This window comes from Camelus bactrianus, chromosome 7 (assembly GCF_048773025.1).
Source record: "Camelus bactrianus isolate YW-2024 breed Bactrian camel chromosome 7, ASM4877302v1, whole genome shotgun sequence".
NCBI classification, from domain to species: Eukaryota; Metazoa; Chordata; class Mammalia; order Artiodactyla; family Camelidae; genus Camelus; species Camelus bactrianus.
The window spans coordinates 20,702,258-20,721,103 of record NC_133545.1 but is presented as its reverse complement, the minus strand read 5'-3'; the positions used below and the strand labels follow the sequence as shown (position 1 = coordinate 20,721,103).

General features: G+C 34.8%; 1 protein-coding gene across 3 annotated transcripts in view; it reads left to right on the top strand.

Annotated features, from left to right (window-relative positions):
- Positions 1-18,846, top strand: part of AHCYL2 (adenosylhomocysteinase like 2) — a 143,541-nt gene that overhangs the window by 28,628 nt on the left and 96,067 nt on the right. The window lies entirely within an intron of this gene.

Sequence of the window (18,846 nt, the reverse complement as noted above, 5' to 3'; positions counted from 1 at the left end):
TGTGATAAGAACTTTTAGGATTTATTATTTTGACAACTTTCATTTGTGATGTTCTTCAATATTAATTATATTTATCATGTTGTACATTACATCCCTAGTACTTACTTATCTTATAACTGGAAGTATGTACCTTTTGACTGCCTTCATCCAATTCCCCCTTTTCCCATCCCTGCCTCTGGTAAGTACAGATCTGATCTCTTCTATGAGTTTGTTCATTTATTTGTTTTGATGTATAATTGGCCTACAACACTCTGTTATTTCCTGGTATAGAACATAATGATTTGATATTTTTATACATTTCAAAATGATCACCATGCTAAGTCTAGTCACCATCTGTCATCATCATACCAAGATATTATATAATTATTGACTATATTCCCCACCCTGTACATTTCATAACCATGATTCATTAATTTTGTTACTGAAAAGTTTGTACCTCTTAATCTCCCTCACCTATTTCTCTCGTTCCCCCATCCCCCTCCCCTCTGGCAACCATCTGTTTGTTCTCTATCTGTGACTCTCTTTCTGTTTAGTTACGTTTATTTGTTTTGGTTTTTAGATTCCACATATAAATGGAATTATATAATATTTGTTTTTCTCTGTCTGACTTATTTCACTTAATGTAATACTCTCTAGGACCATCCATGTTGTTGCAAATGGCAAGATTTCATTCTTTTTTATAGCTGAGAGATATCCCATTGTATATATGTGTGTGTGTGTGTTCATATATATACACACACCACATCTTTATCCATTTGTCTGCTGATGGACATTTATGTTGCTTCCATATCTGGGCAATTGTAAATAATGTTGCATTGAACAAAGGGGTGCGCATATATCTTTTTTTTTTTTAATTCAGAGACTAGTAGCACTAGTCACAGTTTATTTTTTTAACTTTATTTATTTATTTATATTTAATTATTTTATTTTGGCCGGAGGGGGAGATAATTAGGTTTATTTATTTTTGGAGGAGGTACTGGGGATTGAACCCAGGATTAACAATTTTTAGTGTTAATAAGATTCTGGATATGACCTTGGTAGTGGTTAATGGAGGTAGAAAGGTGAACATTAGAGATAAGATAAAGGAACTTGAAAGCCAAGGTCTTAATGGGCCACCCATGCATTATTGAAGTCACCCAGTGTTACAGAACTTCTAAGTTGTCTACTCAATGTCCAGTTTCTACTGCTGCTTTATTAATAGAACCCTGGGCAATGTGCACTGGAAAAACTATACTATTTAGAATTAGATTCAGCTTCATAGGACGCTAACCCCCAATAACAATGACTTACATGCACTTGGGTTTATTTTCTCATAAAATATGCTATCTTTGTTCATATAAAATCATCATTGTTTCACATCTTTTGTAGCATTTATGGTATTATTACATTCTGAGTAAGTTATATACATGATTTACCAATTCTACTCAACTGTAACCCTCAGAATGTATATACTGTATTTAATTTATAAAGAAATACAGAGATAAGCATTACAAGGTTGGTATGGTAGCTCCCCAAAGATTAGGGACCCAGACTACTGTCATTTTGTTCTGTCATTCTTAGTATGTTGCTTCCATCCTTAGGGACAGTTTTATGGTTCAAGATGACTGCTGGAGCTCAAGGCATTAGAAGGAGGAAGGGCAAAAGGTGCAAAAAAAAAAAAAAAAAAAAAAAAGCCTTTCCAGAAGCCCCACCCAACAACTTCCACTTACCTATTGTCTGATAAACCCAGGTTAATGGTGGAATTAGGATGACTATAATGAGAGAGAGAAATTTAATAGGTGGCATTAACTAGGAGGGGAAGAGATAGCGTAGTTGCATGGCATGAACTTAAAAGAACTGCTTTTTATAAGAGAGTGAAGAAGTAATGTCCTGGCGGAATATGCAAGTGCAGAGCTTCTTAGGGGTAGTATATCAGGCAATTTTGAGGAATAGCAAGGAGGCCAGTGTGACTGGAGTAGAGTAAGAGGGGGAGTTGTAGCGATGAGACCAGAAGATAAGGGAGACAGATCATATGGTCTTACTATGTCATATTAGGGATTATAGGCTTTAGTGAGATAGGAAACTATTGGAAGGTTTTGAGCAGAGTGACATTATCTGATCTTGTTTTAACAAGATCATTCTGGCTGCATAGTTGAGAGTAGACTGAAGGGGGTCAGGGGTGCTAGCAAGGAGACAAGTTAGGAGGTCATCGCAATAACCAGAAGAGAGATGATGATAGTTTGGGCCAGATAATACTGGTGAAGATGGGAGAGTGGTTAGATTCTGCATATATATTGAAAGTAGAGCAAGCAGGAAATGTGAATGAATCTGATGAGTGAAAGAAAGAGAGGAGCTGGGGATGACGTCAAAGCCATTGACCAGAACAACAGTAAGGATGGGAGTAATAGGGACAAATTGTTCAAAATGAGGCTGTGTTGGTACGGTGACTTACTTATAGGTTTAGTCAGTTTCTTCCTGTTTCAATATATTCGTGTATTCTTTTCTTCCTTTTCAGTGCACATTTAACTAGCTTTCAGTATATTCATTCACTGTTGTGCTCAACAAATGTCTGTTGAACAGTTACAAAGTGTTTCAGCCTTTATGGATTAGGTTTCTTTGGTTGCATACTGACTTAAGTGACAAAGGAAAGGAGTGGGTGAGGTGGGGTGGGATATTATAAGAATAATAGGGGTAACTCACAGAATCAAAGGAAATGCTAAAGAATCATGCCTTAGAAGAGCCCTGAACTACAGTGTCATCCCACAGAGATCTAGATAGCATAATGGACATAATATTTTATATCAGAGTAACCCTATCTGGGTAAATCACTCATGTCATTGAGTATCAAATTTAATAATGATCTGAGTTAGATGCTGGAGTAGGACTGGTTGGGGAGGTGGCATCCAAAGCTGAATAAAATATAAGACATTCATTCAGAGGGTTATAATAGAGTAATAATAGAGTAGACTTAATAAATAATATAACAATAATAGAGTAGACTTAATAAATCATATAATAAATTAGAATGTAATAAATGCCATAAATGCTATAAAATATGAAACAAAGATGATTTTATTTTATATTAACAAAAATAGTTTTCACTTTAGATATAAATAGGTTTTAAAGGAAAGATAAGCAAGAAAAAATGTTGAAGAGAAACTCCTTTGTTCACTAGTAGAGCATGAATATGTTATTTACATTGTGAAGACAGTAAAATACGGTACATCCATAGAATGTAATATTCAGCCATCAAAAATTATGTTGCACAAGTATACTTAATGAGAAGGGGAAATGATCATTTTATGTGGAAATAAAAAATGAATTATAAAGTAACATGAGCAGAAAATTTTAATTTAAAGTATCAATTTAGTTTAAAGGAATGAAAGGAGAGAAGGGAGACAGGGAGGGAGAGAGAGAGAGAGGGAAGAGAGAGAATGTGTGTGTGAAACCCTCCAGTTTATTGAGTTCACTTTAGCCTTATTAGGTTTGAGCAGTATTGTGGGTAATACATTGGAGGTTGGGGTGAGGCTAGTCTTTACGGCTTAGGGAATAGGCTATTGTGGTTATCTAAGTAAGAGAGGATAAGGGCCTGACCTAAACAAGAAATAGAGAAGAGGAGCTCTAATAAGAGAAATATTAAGATGGAATTTGGTGATGTTTGTGTGTTGAGGTGGAAACTCTATGTTATTGGAGAAAGATAAGTTTTTAGTTTTATATAATTGGATAAATGGTAGTACCACCTCCTGTTTATTTCATAGTCCTAGGAACGTGAGAAAAAGAACTGAAAATGCCAAATTATCTATTTTAAGAAAACACTTGATGAGGGGAAATACCTAGAGAGAGTGAAAGTGAGAAATAATTTCTGTTGAAGACTTTTTAAACAAACTTGCCATTTCAGTCTATTCGCCTTTTACTCTAAATTCTAATTAAAATTAATAATTTCCAAGTCTGAATTTTAGCAGTTGTGGGATGATTTTTAAATTCCTGTGCTATCTTGAAGATCTTGTTTTTATCAGCTAGAGCCTAAAGAAGTTCAACTTGACAGAATATTGTGGTATAACCAAGTGGAAAGATCTATGTATTAGAAAGCTGTAACTTTGAAGGAGGCATTAGGGAGTTTGGGTATGGTGTATGATTCTTTGGAGACAATGTTAATGCTGAGTTTCACTTGCTTAAACAAACAAACAAAGATCTTGAGTATTGCTTAGTGGGCTGAATTTCTCCTTTGGTAGAATGTTCTAGCTTTTTAAAAATAAATAGATGTCTTTTTTTTTTTTTTAAATAGCTTTATTGAGGTAAACTTTCCTACCATAAAGTTCATTCATTTAAGGTGTACAATTCATTGTTTTTTGTGTATTTACAGAGTTGTGTGACCATCACCATAACTTAATTTTAGAACACTTTCTGTATCCCCAAAAGAAACCTCATAGTAGTCATTCCTTCCTCCTCCCACTTTGCCTCCCATGCCATCTCCAGGCGAGCACTGATCTATTTTGTCTCTATAGGTTTGCCAATTCTGGACATTTCATATAAATGGGATCATACAATATGTACCTCTTAATTTTTAAGGTTTTTCCCTTTCTAAATGTTTCTTTTTGTGTTCCACGTATTTAGAGGTCACTTTAAAGTTTATAATGTTTATAGGTCAATCTTGAGTGATAAATTTGCTTAGTTCTTAATTCATATTTGTATCCTATCATTTAATACAATGCTTTGTACATAGCATATATCAAACAATTTATAGTATTACATGAATTTTTAATGGATATTAAAAAATACTCTTTGTTGATATTGTCCCATGTCTGAATTTCCTTTACTGTTTTCTTATTCCCATTTTCTCCCCTAACTATTCAATTTCTAGCTGAATAATGTTTTTACCTACACTGCTGATGGAAAGCTTTTTCCTCACTCCTTCTTTATTCTGGCCAATTCATGTAATTATACAGGACTTAGTAGGAGAGAAGTCAGAAGTTTACTGAAAAGAAAATGAAGCCCATTAGGAGACTAATAGGTATATCTTAATACTCCATTTCTCAGTTCCCCTAGACCCTACCTCATTATATAATCTGGGTCACCCTGGTTGGAGGATTCTGCCTTCCAAATGTAATGTCAGTTGTGTCTAGGATTACCTTGGTATACCTACTTGAATGGTGTTCTCTTCCATTAAACACTAGAGCACAAAGAGATTCAGACAGGATCTTAAAGTATGTACATTCCCTTAGTTAAAATCTTCTTATTGCAAATAATCTTGAATCTGTGAGTGCTCTGTCCTGTTTGTGATGAAAGGCAGATTTTTTTTTCTTTTTGAGTTTTGCTTCCTGTGGCCTTTGGTTTTGGTTTTTATTTTTCCCGCTGTCATATGCTTTACATCTGACAAAAGGTGAAAAGGGCACTAAAGATTCCTAGTCAAATTCCAGATAGAATATAATAAACATTATTTCAAATCCAATAGCTGAGCTTGTTTAAAAAAAAAAGTATGGAAAATTTTCAGGGGCAAAAAATAAAGAGGGTATTTAAAACCAAAGTGATAGCTACTTATGCTAAAGTCATAGCTGCTGTGGGTAACTAAGAGTTTTCCATTTTAATAGCCATACAGGAACAGGAGACTTTCTTGCCTCCCTCCATAAAGCTAGCTCCTCAAAAAGTTGCCATATCATTGAAAAGTTGATGTAGAAAAACATCTATCCAGTGACATAGGTGTCAAGGAAGTTTGTCCACACTGAGTGAGCTCTAGGTAAAAAATTTTGTTCTGAGAATTTGTTACCATGGGCTTGTCCTCTTGTAACTTTAGTTTAGAGTATCCCTCTTTCTCTGCAGTTCAGGGAACCTAAAGCTGAGAAATTAATATATAGAGTAGTCCTGAGCCAGTGATGGTCCCTTGGCATCTGGATAAAGCAAATGCAAAATGTCTGTATAGGAATATCCTTAATGTAGGCCACACTGCTAAAAGTGTCCTAGAGATTTTTTTGAAAAATAAAACTTTAAAAAATATAGTTATTGAAATTTAAAACTCAATGGACAACATCAATGATAGAGGGGATAAATTATGGTATATTCATACAGGAGAATACTATAAAGCAATGGAAATGAATAAATTGCTGGTATGCACAGGATCATGGTTGAATAATAATAATGCTGAATGAAGGAAGCCAGACACAAAAGAATACATACTATATGATTTCATTTATATAAAGCTAAAAACCCTACCATATGTTGTCAGAAGTCATGATAGTAATCTCTGAGGAAGAGGGAAAGGATAGTGACTAGGAGGAGGGAAGGTGGAGGTTTCTAGGGTGCTGGTAACATTGCATTTCTTGACCTGGGTGGTAGTTATGTGGTTATTTCACCTTGTGATAATTTATTGAGCTTATGATTTGTATACTTGTTCAATCTAATAGAAGGTAGGAGTCAAACATATAATAAATATCACAGAAAAAACAGGATAAATAAAAAGCACAGTAAAAGATGGTGGAAATAAATCCAATGCATCAGTAATCATAATAAAGTAAATGAATTCCACTTACCAATTATAAGACAGATTGTCTATTAAAGCATGTTTCCAAGATGACTGACGTTAGTTCCTTTCTTCTACTTGTGTGCCATTTTCCCATCTATAGGTGGAGTTTATTTCTCCATTCATCTTGAATTTGGGCTGGTTTTAGTGACTTGTTTGATCAATAGAATGTGCCAGAAATGACATTTTGGAGCTTTTCAAGTCTAAGTCATGAGAAGTTTTGCACCTTCCAGCTAGCCTCTTTGAACATTCTTTTTTGGAATGTTCTCCCATAGAACACTCAAGCTGGGACCTAGGTGGCATGCAAAGAGAGGCCCAAGCCAGATGGAGGGGCCTAGCTGAGCTCCCAGCTAACAGCCAACAGCGATCATCAGCTGCCAGCCACATGAATGAGTGAAGGAATCATCCTGGACATTCCAATCCCAGCAGACATCAAACTCATGCAGCAGGCATATGGACCCAGTCTAGCCATCTTCAGACTTAAGAGCCACCCAATCTGAGGCCCCAGATGTCATGGAGCAGACATGAACCATCCCTACTGTATCCTGTCTGAATTCCTGAACCTCAGAATTATGTGCATAATAAAATGTTTGCAGTTTTATGCCAATAAGGTTTGGAGTAGTTTATTCATAGCAAGAAATAATTGAAACAATTTGGTACCTGAAATTGAGGCACTGCTATAACCTAAAATGTGAATTGGCTTTGGGACTTGGCAGAGGGTAGAAGCTAGAGAGATCCTGAGACTGTTAGTGAAGCCTTGAAACACAGAAAAATATTACTGGAGGCTGGATAAAAGGGAACTTTTGCTATGTGGTGATGGTGGTACAAGGTTTGTTAGCACTGTCACATGTGATAACATGGAAGATAGAAAATGTATCTAATGAATTCATTTTATCTAGAGAGATTTCTAGGCAGAATGTTGAAAAGTATTACCTAACTCCTTCTAACTGCCTATGTTGTACAAATACAGAAATGAATGAACTAAAAGATGAACTATTCAGTTTTTAAGCAGAAGTTAGAGGGGAAATATTTCTAACCCAGGATCTGTTATGTTAGAAAAGAGAATTTTTTCTCATCCTCTGTTGCTCCAGATAGCTGATGACTTCTAAAAAAAAATGGCTTAAAAGCAAAGATAAAATTCAACATGCTGTCAATAAAATATGGCCTCAAAGTAAAGATCTCAAGGATGCAACTATAAATCCCTTTGTTAAATTTTGGAAAGATTTAAGGCTGTGCCTCATAGAACCTTTCAGCTAGGTGAAAAAATGTCTAAAAGTATTAAGGGAATACCTCTTAGACCCTCTTAGCTAAACAATAGGACTTCTAAGGATTGGAAGGGTGTTTTCTTACAGTAGCTTCATACAGAACTTGAATAGAGAAGGTGGGTATGACTCTGTCTACTGGAGTGAACCTATAAGATTCATAGGAAATCTGCAAGATTTTTAATAAATTTGTACTAATTGTAGCAGCTTCAGCATGGATTAAAAGAATCAGAGACAGTGAAAAAAAAAATTTTGGACTTCCCAACCATCTACAGGCAGAAACAGGCTGAGAAGGCTACTCCATTGCAAATATTAATCATCTCTTATGTAAAAGGAAAGATAATTCAGGGTGGGGTCAAGAGTTTTGAAGGATAACTCTTCGAGAGTAGGGTTGGGCTGTAACCAAGAAACTGGTGATGTGTGTCTGATTAAATTTCAGAATTGCTACAGAAAAATAACCTCTGTGTATCTCCTGTTCCTTCCCCTCTTTTCTTCACATTTCGAATGAGAGTGTCTATTGTGGTTATCCTGCGTCAGTCTCACTATTGTACGTTTGTGTATTGGGTGTGTGGGAGCAGACAATTTGTCTCTTTATTCAGATCAAGAGGAATTATACTCCAGTAGCTGTACCTGAGGAACTGCATCTGAGGAACCTCAATCACACCTGGACCCGAATTAGATATCAAGATTCTGGACATCAAGCTGATGCCATAATGAGATGAGACTTTTGAAGGTCTTAGGAGAGGGTGAGTGTATTTTGCATGTGGGAGGGACTTGTTGGGGCCAGAGGGTGGTTTGTGGTGGCTTGCCTCTAGAGTGGCCATCATCAGTTTCTTCCCTTCTTGCCATGCAGAGGTAGAGGCTGTTTCTTTCCTCCCCTTGAACCTGGTCTGGCTTTAGTGGCTTGCTTGACCAATTAAATGGGACTTCTGAGGCTAGGTCATAAGAAGCCTTGTAGTGTGTGCCTATGCCTCTTGGAATACTTGCTTTCAGAACCCAGCAACCATGCTGTGAGAAGCCCAAGCCAAATGGAGAGGACACATGTAGGCACTGGTTGATAGCCCCAGTGAGCTACCAGCGAGCAGCCAGCATCAACTAGCTATCAGCCATGTGAGTGAGTGAAGGAACCATGTTGGACACTCCAGCCCTAGTAAACATCATCTGGAGAGAGGAACTGAGGTCCCAGGCAGATAGCTCCTTTTGAGACATCCCAGCCATCTTCATCTATTCAAGTCATCCATCCCATCTGAGGTCCTAGACATTGTGGATCAGAGACACCCTGTCTCTGCTGTGCCCACAGAATCATGAGAATAATAAATGATCATTGTTTACCACTGTTTGCAGGTAGTTTTTTATACCGTAATACATAACTGGAACATTGTCAGATTGAATAGAAAATAATCCAGCTCTATGCAGTTTATAAGAGGCATACCTAATAAAACATAAGGAATCAGAAAGATTGAAAGTAAAGGTATGGAAAGACATATTCTAAAAGAAAGCTAGTATAGCAGGGTAATAGTAGGCAAAATTAACTTGAAGGCAAAAATCATTACTAGAGTTAAAAATCATCACAAAAAATTATAAAAGGAATAACCAGGAAGCTATAATAATTCCAAATATGGTCTCAAAATATATAGATAGGATACAGATAGATTGCAAAATATATAGATAGAATACCAGAAGAAAATACATAGATACAATTATAAGAAAAAATTGATAAACCTACAAAGCAAGAAATTTTAAAATCTTTTTCAGCAATTGATGGTCAAACAGACAAAAAATTTGATAAGAGTTGAACACACAACCACAAGCTTGATTTGGTGGGCCTGTACAAAGCCCTGCACCTAATACATGAGAAAATACTTTCTTTTTAAGTAGTTTTTTAAAAATTGAACATATACTGAATTCATAAAGCAAGTCTCAACAAAACCAGTCAGTAGTAGTATGCAGGCTATGTTCTCTTACTCATTTCAGTTAAGATTGAAATTAAACTAAAAGATAATCAAAATAAAGATGATTTATTTGGGAATTTAAAAGCATCCTCTGAGTAACTCATAGGTCAAAGAAGAAATAATAGTAGAAGTTAGAAATAAACTAACTTATTAGAATTGTTTTAAGAAGGAATAAAAACCTGAACAGACCTATAATCATTAAATATCTTGAATTGTAAATAAAACTCTACCCCAAAGAAAAGAGGCACAGATGAAATTTTTTAAATAGTTTTATAAAAGTATAATTGACATACAATGCACTGCACGTATTTAAAGTGTACAACTTGAAATTTTTTGACATAGGTATTCAACCATGAAACTCATCACTTAAGATAAAGAATACATCCATCACCTCTAAAGTCTTCTGCCCCTTCCCACCTCCTAACCTCATTCCTAGGCAATCACTGATCTTTATGTTACAATAGATGAGTTTGCATTTTCTAGAATTTTATATAAATGTAATTATGCAGTATGTATTCTTTTTTGGGGGGAGGCGATATTATGCTTCATTCACTTAGCATTGATATTTTGAGATTCATTCATATTGTTGAGTGGTCAAAGGCTCATTCCTTTTCATTGCTTAGTAGTAGTCCATTGTATGGCTAGATCACACTTTGTTTTTCACCTGTTGACAGACATTTGGGTTATTTCCAGCTTGGAGTTATTATAAATATTGCTGCTACAAATATTTGTGTAGAAGCGTTTGTGGACAGATGCTTTCATTCCTCTTTATTAAATATCTATGAGTATAATAGTTGAATCATATAAGTGTATGTTTAAGAAACTGCCAAACTGTTTTCCTGAGTGATTTTGTCATTTTACATTCTCACTGGCTGTATAGATTTTGAGTTCCTTCACATCCTTGTCAACATTTGATAAGAGAACTCTTTATTTTCAGCCATTCTAATAAGTAAGTGTATATAGCATACAGTTGAGTTTTGCTTTATTAATGCATTTGATGGTCTCTGTTTTTCAGTTGACTTGTTTGAACCATTTATATTTAAAGTGATTTTTGATATGGTTAGGTTTAAATCTACCATCTTGCTACTTGTTTTCCATTTGTCCCATCTGTTCTAGGTCCATTTTTTCTTTCTTTCCTATCTTATTTTTGATTAACTACTTATTTGTTATCATTCTCTTTTATTCTTTTATTGGCTGCTTTTTGTTTATTTTGTTTTAATGGTTGCTTTAAATCTGACTTGTAGTATACATCTTCAGCTTATCACAGTTTGCCTTTAAAATTATGTTATACCACTTCACCCATAGTATAAAGTAAGTTTACAATGAACTAAAAAAAGAAGTTTACAGTATTTCTTAGACAATAGAAATACTCCCCTTTCTTCCCTCTCAGCCTTTGTGCTATTTTTGTCATATATTTTCTACCTTTATTATGAACCCTATGCCATCTATGTAATTATTTTTGTTTTAATAGTAAACTATCTTAGAAAGAGATTTCAATAATAAGAAAAAAATCTTATTTAAGTACCCATGTAGTTATTCTTTCTGGTATCCTTCATTCCTTTGTGTGGATTCAGATTTTCATCTGGTATAATCCTTTCATCTGGTATAAAGGATGTATTTTAACATTTCTTCTAGTGTGGGCCTGCTGGTAATGAATTTTTTTGTATATCAGAAAATGTCATTATTTCACCTTTATTTTTGAAATATTTTTTGCTGAATGTAGAGTCTAGGTTGACAGCTTTCCTTTTTTTCATTACTTTAAATCTGTTGCTTAACTACTGACTTGCCTGCATTGTTTCTGATGAGAAATCTGCTGCCATCCTTATCTTTGTTCCTCCATACATAATGTGTCTTTTTTTCTGGCTGCTTTTAAGATTGGCTTTTTGCCAGTGGTTTGGACAATTTGATTATTATGTTATTGATGTGGTTTTCCTTGCATTCTTATTCTTGAGGTTCTAAGCATCTTGGACCTATGGGTGAATTGTTTTATTCAAATTTGGAAAAATTTGGCCATTATTTCAGATATTTTTCTGTACCTCTTCCTTGTCCTTCACAGAACTCAAATTATATATATATTAGGCTGCTTAAAGGGTTCCCACACTCACTGATGGTTTTTTCCCCTTTTTTCCTCTCTGGTTCATTTTGGATAGTTTCTTTTGTTGTGTCTTTAGGTTTATTCATCTCTTATTTTGTTTTGCCTAATCTGCTGTTAATCCTATCCAGTGAATTTTCATCTCATTGTACTTTTTATCTCTAGAAGTTTGATTTAGCCCCCCCCTTTTTAAAGTATCTCCCATATTTCCACTTAGTTTTTTGAATATAGAATACGCATATAATAACAATTTTAATACTCTTGTCTGCTAATTCTAACATTTATGTCAGTTCTGTGTTGGTTTCAGCTGATTAGTTTTTCTCCATTTATGGGTCATATCTTTCTGATTCTGGTAAACTTGCTTGGATTCCAAACATTGTGAACTTTACTTTGTTGAGTACTGAATCTTTTTCTTCTTTGTTTTGTATCACAGTTAAGTTATGGATACAGTTTGACCCTTTCTGGTCTTGCTTGTAAGACTTGGTAAGTGGGGCCTGAGCAGTTTTCCATCTAGTGTAATTATTCTCCAAGACCTTTCTGAATAATCTACCCAATGTTCTGTAAATTATGGGGTTTTCCATTCTGGTTGGTCGGAACAGGAATTATTTCTGTTCTGCTTGAGTGCCGGATAGTGTTCCTTCTAATCCTTTGAATGATTCTTTACATGCAATTACTGACCAGTACTCTGCTGAATACTTGAGGGTATACTGAACACAAAGAGTGTTCTCTCTTCTCCAGCACTCTGTCCTGCAAAGTCAAAACTCCATCTCTTCAACTAAGACGAAGTCTGCTGGGCTCTCTCTGGGTTCCTCCTCCCTGACCTATGCCTTGGAAATAGTCGGAAGGCAGTAAACGGGCATTTATAGAACTCACCTCACTTGTTTCCTGTCTCTTGGGGATCACTGTCCTTCATTCATTGTCTGATGAGCAGTGTCTTCAAAACCATTGTTTCATATATTTTGTCTGTTTTGCTTGTCTGTTTGAGTCAGGTAAATCCTTTACCTGTTACTCCATATTGGCTGGAAATGGAAGTCCCCTATTTTCTATACTTTTTAATGTGCTTAAAATGTTTTGTGATAAATACATAAACCAAACAGGTATATTTGTCAAAGATAAGGTAGTGATTAGAATTTTCCAGACTTGAGCTAAACTTCACTTTTTTCTTGAACATTCTGAGAGACTACAGTTTTATATTTCAGGTGGTTTTTTGTCTGTTTGTAGAGTTTTTTTGACATTTATTTCAGGTGTTTTAAAGGCAATTTCTTTTGCTTTGGTTCTATTAGAGTTCAGTGATTATCTTTAAAACAGAGAGGTTTATTATGTTCTATGACTGTATGAATAGAGCAATACTTTTTCTACTACAAGCCCTGAGACCTGAACTCAGTGTCACTATCTTGTTTCATATAAGGTTCCAAATATCATCAGGTGGTCATTTTTTACTTCAAAACCAGTCTACTAATCTGGTCTGATTTGATCTTGTGACCTCAGAGAAGAAACCTCCCAGGAATAGAATAAAGAAACATTTTACATCCTGAAGCTTTAAAAAACAAAATGGAGATCCAAATACTAAAATCATTTAAATATCTTTAAACCTTTCTACAATGGAGTCATTTAACCAAAAATGGAAACACTGTCCTCTTAGCTAGTTAATGAATTATTTAATTTGAATACTATTATAAATAATTTATTTTCAAGATTTCCTGGGTTAGGAAGACTGTGCTCTAGCTGAGTAGTTTAAGAGAATTGATAAGGATATGAATTCTGTTGGTGGAAGTAATAAAGGAAAGAGATATGGGGTTGGGGTTGATCTATAGTAGAGAGTGATTCTGAAGTTAAGATGAGAGTGCTTGCCAGTTTTCTCACAGAGGAAGTAAGGTTATCTGACAAAAGTGAGGAATAGGGAAATTAAGCCTCTAGGTGGAATAGAAGAGGCATGAAATAGCTATTTGGGGGGTAATTCAGCAGCAATGAGACTCTCACCTTTATGAGGATGAGGAATTCTCTTGCAGGATTCTAGCTTATCACTTTCACTCTTGCTCACTTTTTCCTCTGTGTTCAACATGCAGTTGTTGATTAATTGAAAAGGAGTGGGAATGAAAACTTTTTTTAAAAGAAAAATTTTTCATAGCAGGAAAATATATCAAGAAATAGAAAATTTAGATCTTTTGTTACTCAAAATTTATTTTCGGCTAACTGGAGTAGTACTAGTTTTTATTGTATCAGTTTGTAGAATTATAGCTGTAGGAAAGTGGACGAAATCTGATCGTCCACAATATTTTTATAAAGGTGAAATCCAATTAAAATGCCCTGGAGTATAAAAGATGAGAAGACATGATTTAGAAGGATCCAGTGTTGCTCAAGGGTTAGTGAGGATGGGGCAACCAACTCCAGGTGTTTGCATTTATTTGTATGTTTGTAAGTATGTATTTATAGCCAGCATTACCTGTTTTAGGGCTGCAGTCTCTTCTTTCCCATCTGTGGCCTCCCTGATAATTTATGTATATAACCTCTCTGATGTGTGTATTGTATGTAATGTATGTATGAATTTACAGCTAGCATCAGCTATATTTAAGGCTGCATTCTTTTCTTTCTCTCCCATTTGTGGTTTCCTTTAGTCATTCCTTCAAGAGCTCACCCAAATTTCTTGAACTGAATTAAACTTCAAGTTTTTGTTAGAAGAACTTGGAAGAGATCAGTGCATAGAGATTCCTAATGGAGAATCCACAAGGCAAGGAGAAGAACAGATCTGTGTCCTGAGATGACCAGCTTTCTTACCCTGACCAGGAAGGATTATTTTGCCAAAGTCTTCCCATGGTGTCAGGGAACTGGGAATGAGAACTCTAGCTTTGGCAAGTCTTAATGAAAAGGAAAAAAGATAACAAAAGAAAGAAGTTAGGTCTTTGGACTAAGAGCCAATCTCCCTCCAATGGGAAATGTTCTTTCTGGCCTTGTAGAATCCATGTGATCAAAATTCTTCATATCTTTTTATAATTGAGCAGTAATTCTCTCTCTTTTAGACCAGAATAGCCCCCCCACCCCAATAAATTTTAAATTTTAAATATATCAAATCAACTAGTTTTAAAGCAGTGTCCTTTGTAGGGTGCGCAAATGAAAGAATTGAAGCTACGCAACATAAAATGTAATGGTAATGTGAGGTGTCATAGTGACAGACACAATCAGAGTTGTGTGTGTTCTAGAGCAGCAGTTCTCAAATTTTTTGGTCTCAGGACCCCTTTATACTCCTGAAATTTGGGGATCCCAAAAGAGCTTTTGCATAAGAGGGTTACATCTATCACTATTTACTATATTAGGAATTAAAGCTGAGAATTTAAATTTGTTTATTTAAGATAACAGTAATAAATACATTGTTACTATTTATTTAAAACAGAAATTTAAAAAAAAATCAGCCTATTACATGTTAACATAAGTAACATTTCCGTGAAGAATGTATTTTCCAAAACAAAAAAAATATTTAGTGGGAAGAAAGGCTTTGTTTTGTATTCCTACAAATCTCTTTGATATCTGGCTTCATTAAAAACAGCTTAAATTTCATATCTGCTTTTGCATTTGATCTGATGCATTTCCACACATCATGTATCCTCTGGAAAACTCCACTGTACACTGGAGATGACAAGAGTAAAAAAGGGAAGTATCGTCTTAGTATTAGCACAAAAATATTTTTGATTACAGGTACTGGCTGAAAGGCACCTCCAGGGAGTTCTGGCCCACTGTTTCCCAAGTGTTAACATGTGGGGAAAAAAGAAACACAGAAGTTATCACTGTTGGATAAAGCAAAATTTTCCATGTGTTTAATCAGTACTGACTGTTTAACCTATTAATTAAGAAGTATAACATCCAGATTCCAGAATTGAAGTGGGTGGTATAGCCAAAACGTCCAAGCACTGAACTGGGAGCCAATCCCAGTTCATGTGCTTTTTAAAAGTAGTTGTTGTTCAGTGTTTTTGCGTGCTATTGTTAACTAGTGGGAGAAGAAAATTGAGCCAGACTGGGGAGGATGTGGGGTGTGGAGAATCAAACAATTTTAGAGATAAAAATGACCTTTATGAATAATCTAATCTAGGATTTTAGACTTTCAGGATTGAAAAGTACCTGAGAGGTCATCTAAACCAACCCTTAAGGTTTATAATAATTATAAATAGTACTTGTGATGTACAGGCTAGGTGCTTTACATACAGTGTCTTTGTCTTTGTCTGTCTGTCTGTCTCCCTCATTATTTTGATCCTTACTGTTTCTTTTCAATATTCTTTGTAGTAAACAATGTCAAACTGTACCCCATCACCCCTTGTACTACTCAGACCCACTCCACTCTCCCCTCTAGATTATTGAATGCAAATTCCAGACATTTTATATTTTACCTACAAACATCCATATATACCTCTGAAAGATAAGAGCTTTAAGTAAATGATCATAATTCCATTATCACACTTAAAAATTAACAATAATTCTTTAATAGAATCAAAACCAAGTGTTTGCATTTCCCTGATTGTGTCATACATACATGTATTTTTTTTCACTGTGTTTGGATTGGGATGCAGTAAATTTGTACAATGCAGTTAGACTGTCCATCTCTTTCTCTCTTTTTTTCTGTTGTAATTTTTTGTTGTAGAAACTGAGTTTGCCTGTAGAGTTTCCTTGAGTCTGAATTTTGCTGATCACATCTCTATGGTATCTTTTAGCATGTTTCTTTCTCCTCTGCATTTCCTGTAAATTGCTACGTAAATTTGGAATTTGCTCAGACTTCTTCACGAGTGGTAAATATTTCCGGCAGGAGGTACTGTCTCTTTCTGATGTCAATTGCTATTGATGACCTTTGCTTAGATCCATTAAGTCATTAAGAGCTGCAAAATGGCAGTGATATTCCAATCTATCATTCTTAATTTATTAGGTGGAGTACTTCTCTTTTTTGGGGGGAAGGGAGATAATTAGGTTTATTTATTTATATTTAGAGGAGGTACTGGGAATTGAACCCAGGACTTCTGCATGCTAAGCATGTACTCTACCACTTGAGCTAAACCCTCCCCCCTTAGATGGAATACTTCTATTAGGAGAAACTTTCCTTTACCTATATTTGATTACCCAGCAGTATAGTTCATGTAAGAAAGTCAGGATGAATGCCTGATTCTTTCCTTTAATTATCAATTTTGAAAATAATGAATTGGTTCACTAGTATTCTCCAGTAGTGACCAGTTAGGATTTTTTGTTTTGTTTTATTTTTGGTATCATTATGAATGTCTAGATTTAAATATTTAAAAAATTTTTTTTATCCATTGCTATTATTATTATACATTATTCCTTTCCTAGTAATTTTACATATTCATTTCTTCTGATAGACTAAGCTTGAAGAGAAGGACAGGTCTTAGTCATCTTTGTGTCCCTGGTGCCTAGTGCATGACTTGCAGTAAATATTTGTTGAATGAATGAATGAATGTTCTGAGCAGCATTTTAAAACATGAGTTCATTTTAGAGACATGACAGATGAACAGTGTCAAGTATGGCTTTCCCTGCTTGATCTAAAACAAGATGATGAAATGGTGAAAAATATTCTGAGTGAACATGAAAGAAATAGGTATTTTTTAAAAAGTAAATGTTATTTAATTGTTATTTGTTATCCAACTTGGAGTTCTTTACACCATTATTTCCAGTGAGTCTTTTCATTGTATTTTTGTTCAAAGGAGTAAATCAGAACCTTTGCTTTTACTTCTCTTGCTATAAGATATATTACATTTAAAAACATCTTCCCCCTCATCTCCTACTTGTTCTTTTCTTCCTCAAAGTAAATGGCAAAGAACATTTACATTATCAAGCACACATTCCCCATGCGTTTATCCATTTGTTTTACAAAACCCTAAAAAAAAAAATTCAGGAAAGTAATGCAAAACTAAGTACCTACCATATGCTAGCCACTGTTCTGAGCACTTTTACATGGAATATGTATGTATAATTTATTCTAACCACAACCTTATTAAATAGGTAAGATTATTATCATCCTCCCATTTTATAGATAAAGTAATTGAAACCATAGATTAAGTAACTTGCCCCAGGTTACAAAACTAGTGAATGTTAAAGCCAGGACTCAAATCATGGATTTTCTCCAGAGCCTGTTCTGTTAAATTACCTATAGTGACTTAACCACAGACTCTTGCAGTATGGGATCATGTTCACTAAAGAATTTTATAGTCATGTGAGAAAATTATTCATCGTGTCACAAAATCTGTCGTTTTAGAATGATAAGTAATTATTTGACTAAGCCAGTTTTTTTTAATGAAACTATTTCCTGGAAAAGTGAATCTTAATTTTTTCCCTAGGTCATCATTTCGTAGGTGACATTAAAGCAAATAAGTATGAATATGAACAAGTTCTTCTTATTGTAAAAAAAATACATTCATAGAATTTGAAAATCTCAAACATTTTTAGTAGGAACAGTACTTGTAACATAATTTGTTTGCCATCACTTTCCCTTTGATTAGGTGATTATAACTTGTTTTGTGTAGTTACTAACATGTTCATAGCACCCTACTTGAGCCCTGGAGAGGCGATTGTCCTACTTTCTTCATTTCTCTTTGCTCCCATCATTATTATGAATTTATGCCTGAGAAAGAGAAAATAACCCACAAGCACTATAATAATCAGTAATTGTCACAGCTAAGGCTGTAACATATATAACAGAGCCTGCTGGTTGTGCAAAATTCCTTGCTGACTAGCCATATGTCAGTCCTTCTCCCACTCAATAAAATTGAATGTAATATGAGAATGAAAGTGGCATTAATGGGGAGAACTTTGAATCTAATTTAGTTTATTTATTAAAAAATGTTAAGTATTATTAGGAGTAAGTTATTTGGGACCCAGTTTTACAACTAGACTTCTAGATTGAGAAACAGAACTTTTTTTTTTTTAAATGGTGTATGATTCTCTTAATGTATTGTTGAATTTGGCTTGCTAATATTTTGCTGACGATTTTTATATCTATGTTCATCAGTGACACTGGCTTATAATTTTCTCTCTCTCTCTGTGATGTCTTTGTTTGGT